Source organism: Euphorbia lathyris, chromosome 7 (assembly GCF_963576675.1).
Source record: "Euphorbia lathyris chromosome 7, ddEupLath1.1, whole genome shotgun sequence".
NCBI lineage: Eukaryota > Viridiplantae > Streptophyta > Magnoliopsida > Malpighiales > Euphorbiaceae > Euphorbia > Euphorbia lathyris.
The window spans coordinates 57,525,387-57,533,313 of record NC_088916.1 but is presented as its reverse complement, the minus strand read 5'-3'; positions in this window follow the sequence as shown (position 1 = coordinate 57,533,313).

Genomic DNA, 7,927 nt, shown 5'->3' with positions numbered 1-7,927 from the left:
GATGAGAGTTTGGAAGATAAGAGACACTTTACACACCTTATGCACCTTTTTACATAGTTTCTTTATTGTTGTTGTAGCCAAGTTTTGGGCAATTGTCAATACTCTAGTTTTAGTTGATTTTTGTAATTCTTAAGTATAATTTCTTGTTTCAAAAGTCATTTCCTTTTAGTTTTGTGGGTTGATTACATATTTAATCAAAAGTTTGTTCATCTTCCATTTCTTCATCTTCTACTTTCAATGAGTTTCACTTTATTTCAAGTTTTGTTTCCCCAATGACCATGAACTAATTCTTCCCTACTAGGGATGAGGGGAATCTTTCTAATGTTTTGAATCAAGTTAGAAGTCTATTAGATAAACACTCGGAAGGAATTCGATTTAAAAGAACTAAGAACGTAAGCTTAGTCCATATTTTAGTTAATCGCTTTTTACTCTCCATAGTAACAATAGGTTAAAGAAAAACTACATTCTTAGACTCGATAGCAAATCGATGTGGTTTCTAGCACTACATTGCTAGGATTTCTCATTGAGCTTAAAGCTTTCTTATCGTATTTAAGTAACCATTGGCCCGGTTAAGTAAATAGGAGTGAAGAATAAGAATGAGGTGGTTTAAGGTCTTAGCACCGAGTTTCTTTTAGAAATCACCATCTTTAAAATCACAGATTTCTCTTTGGTGCCTTATTTCAATAGATTTCATTGGCTCAAACTTAGGAAGTGAACTCGATTCCCTAGTATTTTTTTACTCCATTGTTTTAACAACAAAAGTTTTCGTCAATATAAACAACCAAAACCATCTTAATCCAATCGTTTAGACTTCAAAAACCTATTTTGAGGCCGTCAACGGTCGTTTTGAGGCGTTGAGTGACCACCAGTATTAAAAAGTGTAAAGTTCAGTGGTCATATCATTAAGAATTGAAGTTCAGTGGCCATAATGTTAAAATGGATAAAGTTCAATGGCCTTGGGTGTAATTTAACTAGGACAATGACATTAGGTTATTACCTCTAAATGGAAAGACATTAATTACATGAGTGACAAAACAGTAAATTACGAAAAGGAACAGAAAAACTGACGATTGTGTCTCTTTGTTCGTTTTGCTGAAAAATCATCCCACACGCCGAGTGGAGATGCCACACGCCGAGTGGCTGACATTCTGCTCTAAGTTAGAGTTCCTTCCGATCATCACACGCCGAGTGAGGGTGCCACACGATGTGGAGTCACTCCACACGTCGAGTGAGAGTTCCACACGACGTGTGGTTGCCTTGCTATCCTTCGGTGTGTGAAATTCGCCAATGTCCAGTTCTAGTTGCAACCTCACTCAGCGAGTGGGCAGTCTCACACGCCGAGTGAGAGTTTTTCACCCTAATGTCTTTTTTTTTGCTCCCACTCCAGGTCTTGTATTGGAGATGTCCGCATCATTCTCCCATTCTTCAAAAGAGTTGGGCTCCGACTCGCCTTTGGTGGTTGCTGTTGAAACATAATTTCCACACTGAATTTTGATTCTGACAAAAATATTATAAGAAAATTAATGTAATTAGTTTAATATAGAAATTAAATATTGATTTAATTAGACTAATTGTTTGTTAAGTGTTTTTGATTAAATAAGAGAAAGACATAAAATTAAGGAAATGTATTGAGATGGACTAAAAGCCCAATGCTTAATTATGGCACAATAGGTGAAAGAATCTGGAAGCTTAAATAACATTCAATAGCATTAAATGCAAGGCAATTCATTAACCATATCAATGTTTACAGAAACATATATAAATACCCAAATCCCAAGGTATTCAAGGTACACTTTCAAAATCTCTACTTTGTGCTTATAGTTTATTCTCTAGAATCATTACTAACTTAAGCATCGGAGTGCCCTCGGCCGAACCCAACGGCGCCTCACATGGAAGCATTCTAGTGAAGGACATTCTGCGAGATATCACTATTGATAACCTCAAATGAGATCTTGGCAAAGGAGCCCCAAAAGACAGGGTTGGCAATCCCAAGGAATAGAGTCAGCTCCACCTAAAAAATGGGGTTGTCGGCTCCAAGGGACGGGGCTTGCGACCCTGAGGCATGGGGCCATCACCCCAAAGGATGGTGTGAGCGGCTCCAATTTAAAAAAGGCAAACATCCCCAACTATGAGAACCAAAGGTCTCTCGAAGTAGGCCATCCACCTTTTGAGAAGGGAAAATCGTCTACCCCCAAGGTGGTTGGACTATGCAGGTGGCACAAATTGACTCAATAACGAATGATTTTAGATGGCTTTAACAACTCATAGCTCACAAAACACTAAATAAGGAGGTTTACTAAGCATTTCAAATTTTACGAGGCTCTGTCTTTCGATGATCCTTGTATATTATTGATCACATAGTTTTTAGGATTTGACAGTTGCTTCACTATTGCAAGGTACGTAACCTATTCACATGGACCATAAATTCTTACTGAATGTGTGAAAATTAAAACAACTGCTACGATTATGGCTGCAGAACTACATATCTTCCTACATATAACTGGAAAAACAAACTCAAAACTCTTCTTAGACCATCCTTACTCAAAACATAATCATACAGAATCAATTCAAACAAACCGAACGTCCAATCATGTCATGATTGGTGGTGGTTCTAACGTAAAAACATGAAAAAACACAATAAAAGAAAAACGTTAAGCACGCCTCGCATCCCGGAATGGCACATAGTACAATACATATGAACAATGACGAATCAAGATTTAAAATGGAGAGATTCATTGCTAGTAAAAAAAGGTTTTGAGGATGAGATTTTTGCTATTGGTATGTAAGAAAAAGAAGAGTGATACATGGCAGCAATATTTTTTATTTTTATACATAGCATTAAAAAGGAGAGGGCGAGCCTTGGCGCAACGGTAAAACGTTGTTGTCGTGTGACCAGAGGTCACGGGTTCAAGTCTTAGGAGCGGCCTCTTGCCAATTAAATTGGCAAGGGAAGACTTGCTCCCAATACACCCTTGTGGTGGGACCCCTCCTCGGACCCTTTTTTTTTATAGCATTAAAAAGGACTCTAAATTTATTATAAAACACATACAATTTCACTTCAACCTCAAAAAGTACTATACAGTAAAACCTCTATAAATTAATAATGTTGGGACCATGGAATTTTATTAATTTATAGAGTTATTAATTAATCGATAAATTAATAATTATTAATTTATAGAGTGATTTTAAATTTTTTAAAAATAAATTTTAAATTACTATTTTAAATAAAGTTTTTGTCTAAAATCAATGAACAAATAAAATTAAATGTGCATTATATAAGTTAATTGAACTTGGAAGTTCATTGTATTTATGTTAAAAATATTCAATGTATCATAGTTAATGAATTACTATATAAATTTACATGGAGTGTTGTTTCAAATCATACCAAAATGAGGATGAAGCTGAGATAATTCGGTGCTTTTGAAACCAGTCAAAGGAAAGGAAGCAATTATAGCATCATCCACTCTTTACAATTTTTTGTTACAATTTGAGAAGGATACACCAGAGCTTTTGAATGCATTGAGAATAGTTAGAGATGAAATTCAACTAGATTTAAATTTCAAGAAAAAACAAAATACATAGATTCATATTTTGCTAAATTATCCTAAGTATGTATATCTATATATATTTCGCATATGTACTTGAGAAATTATTAATTTATAGAGTTAATAATACAATGTATTTATAAAGGGTTGTTACGGAAAATTATTATCTTATTAATTTATTAAAATTGATCATTTTTTGAACTGGACCAAGTCGGGACCAGAAGAAATTATTATTTTAAAGAGTTTATTAATTTATTGAGTATTAATTTATAGAGGTTTTACTGTATATTGATTTTTTTTTGATAAGAATGGAAGGCTAACAAGCTCGGACAAACAAACAGAAACAGAAATTATATTTCCTATTCCCACCGCCTGATCACTGCCTTGGCTCTTCTCTGCTCCTATCCTTATTTTGCAGTCCTCAAAGAAATTTCCTCCGCCTATTTCTCCCTTTTAAACCGCAAAATCTACGTTTTTCTCCTAATCAACGCTATTATTTTCATTATCTACTATCTTTCAAACAAGGACGCCGCCGCCGCATCTCAGCCTGATCTTTACGATCACTACGTCTCACTTTCCTCCACCTCCACCCTCAAGGAAACAAAAGCAGCGGCAATTGAGATTGAGGATAAGCAGATTGTTGTTTGCGAGAATGCTCAATCAGCTCCGGAGGAAGAGAACTCGAATCCCGATCTCACGGAGACGAAAGCTGATTCTAAGATTCGAATTGAGTTTTTCCATTTTCTACAGTATTTTTTCGAATTGAGTTCATTGTATCACTCCACAGTCTGGTCTGGATATTAATTATTGGTAAAACTAAAACATTAGTAGTTTCTTATTTTTGTTTTCCAATAGAAATTAAATTGAATAAAGATAATTATCAGAAATTATTGAGCAAACAGACAAGGGAATTCAAAATCATTTCATTCATTTCTCATTGTTCCATTTTTTGATTTCATTCCGCTATCCCTACGCGAACCAAACGCCTCCTAATTACCCCGACCAGGGTTACAAAACATCAAGAAAAGGATAGGGGTAGGATGAGGTGAAATGAGCAAATGGCATAAGGGTTAATATGTCTGAATGGCAAGACAGTAATTAATATAATGGAAAAAAAGTAAATAAGAGAGAGTAGTAATTCTAGAAGTCTTGGACCCCTTGTTCTCCTTGTCAGCTAAGTCACCTCATGCGGCTGTGGGTGTTGTGACACGCTGTGTGGTCTGAGTCCTCTGATCGTTACGTTCGTCAATGCTTCAAGTCAAACTCCCCCTCCAATAGATTATAGAACGTGTGAAGAACATGCACACACCGTGAATTTCAATTTGAGTTCCAAGGGCTTAGCAATCGGCCTACACGGTGTATTTTTCACCCATCAATGCTTCACGACCTTCGTAAATTGCGAAATGTGCAAAGTGGTATATAACATTCAAATCATAATGCAACAATAATTCTAACAATAAAATCATAACATTATCAAAATTTACAACAAGAATGCAACAATAATCAAAAACCAAACCCTAAATCCCAGAAGCACAAGGAACTAGAAGCAAGAAAAATCAGGGTGCTTCCAGACTTTACAAAAGTAAGAAAAATCAGCGGAATAACCGTCCTTTTCGGATGAGAAATGGAACCCAAAACACCAACTCCCCTATATCCCAGCACACCGCCTACTATGATTGATACTTTTGTATTCAACCACCTTCACAAAAATTAAGTCGTGTTAGCAAGCTTGAAAGAGAAATGGAACAAAAAAAGGACGCTTTAGCTTCGCAGAAAACGATTATGCGAAGTCTACGAAAAGAAAAATCATGCTAAAAATGATGATTTTCTCTTCGCAGACTTCACATAATCGTTTTCTGCGAAACTAAAGCGTCATTTTCAGCCTTTTTTTACAGACTTCGCAAAACTGATTTCGCGAAGCCATTTTCTAGAAAAGATAAAGAGAAATAGTAGATACTTACATTATTTACGCCTTTTACCATTGAAATCGATAATAACCATATGATAAACGCAGAAAAACAGGCAGAATAACGTTGAATAACTATGCCTTCGATTCGCACAAGAAGAAAAAAACTAAGAGACGAAAAGAAACAGGAAGATGAAGAACCATGATTTAATTGCCTAGAAACAGGAAGATGAAGAATCAAGAGATAAAGAAAGGAATAAGAGACAACCATGATGATGAAGAAAATAGAGAGCGATAAGTTCAATATAAAGGAAGGGGGGGGGGGGGGGGGGGGAGGAAATGAAAAGATAGTTAGGAAGGGGAAGGGGAAACATAGATAGGAAGGGGAAGATGAAATGTCTGATATATTTTAGGAAAGTCACAATAATATAGTCTAAATATGTAGTAGTATGGGTGCACATGGTCGGTTAACTAGTCCATTAACAAAAACCATTAACCAGTCCATTTAATTCGGTTAGCCATATTTCGGTTAGCTTATTACTCCGGTCGGTTAACCATTAGTAGCTTTCCGTAACAAATATCACTTTAAATATATAATTATTCACTTTAAAATAAATATATAATTATTTAAATATTAAATAAAACTATGAACTTCAAATTTAATTAACAAAATCGACAAAACAAATAAATTTTAAGTTATTTTAATATTCTTAACTTAAAAATTCAGTATAAATATGTATATTTATATATTGATAATTAAATTTCTACATATATTTATATTAGTATATAATTGGTAGTTAATTTTTACTTTTTAATTTCAAATAATAGAATATAATGGTGTTATTTGGAAATGGTAAAAATGTTTGATTTGGTCATGGATGATAGGTAAATAATATCCAGTTTTTTTTATATAAGTACACTATTGGTACCAATGAACCCGATCAAGAGTAATAATAGAACTTTATAAAAAAAAAGTAATAATAGAACGATAACTACCTCAGACCTGTAAACTAATACGATAGACACGCTGGTTAGGAAAAATTCTAAAATTGGATCAAATGAAAATTACATATTTAGATCAATTACCCAACCATTAGCCATCTAAACTATATTTTTTTGCGACCTTTTCATATATATATATATTAATATCACTTAGATATTAATTGAATGACACCCTTTTCACCAGCATCAAACATTCAATTAATATCTTCATATCTACTACTATTAGTTAAGTACTATTAATTTTATATAATGATTTATTACCAAATTTTATCCAATCGAACTACATTTCTAACTAAAATAATAATTGAATGATCGATTAACACTAATCAGTTAATTTATTATTTTCATCGGTTAATTTTTTTTTTTTTTTATACTGATTACTAACAAATAAGTTGGTTTTTTTAATAGTAAATCAAATAAAAAAATTTATTTTCAAAGTAAACTTGAAATAGATAATCCCAATAGATATAGAAACCTTGTTCCAAAAGAGTTTTTAATAAAATGATTCATAAAAAGTTTAATATCTTTACAAACAATGGGATTTAAACACCGATTTTGATCACATGAACATTAATGATCATATAATATTTGATCATTATTTAGGCTTATTAGAATCTTATAGTGGAGATTTAAAACATCATAAGGCTTGGATTCAATAAGCCTATATCTAACGGTGAATGTACAAATTCATTTGGTCATTAGCGTGCATGTGAACATGGCTGTTTAAACACATCCCCTAAAATAAAAGTAACAATACTTAAGAGGATTTGTTTCGAGGGTTTCAAGAAAGGAGAAAGAAAAGTGGATATTTCATTTCTTTTGTTAGTGTTTGTTTTATTAATTTAATAATTCAGTTTACTTCTTTAGTTTTGAGTTTACCCGTAACTCATTTAATTCTGTTCCATTTCTCCCCACTTGCTAACTTAAACGTCTACACTGTTTATAAAATTCTAATTTACTCTTTATTTTACTTTTTAATTTTTATTTTGATCCATATATTTATTTATTTATTTTAACTTTTTTATGCTTAAATTAATTTCACTTTTGATCCATGTACTTATATATTTTTAACTTTTTCCTCAAAAATATTTTGACTAAATTTTACTTTTTGTTTTGATCCTTTACTTATTTATAATTTTTTATCCTTAGACTAATTTCACTTTTGATTCTTGTACTTATTTATTTTTACTTTTTTATCCTGAAAAATAATTTTGACCATTTTTTCTTTTATCATATTATTCGGTTTTAGTATTTATTTTTAATTATTTTAAAATAATTAATTTATTTTTAAAATAGAATGTTTATGTATTTTCTTTGATTAATTTTATTGCAATTTTCTCTGTTTTATTGTCTTTTGATTTTATTGGTTAAATTAATTGATTATAATTCTTATATTTTATGAATACAGACACATGTATGGATATAAATTGTTGTTAAAATCACAACTCTGTCTTATTACCTCATTTGAACCAAA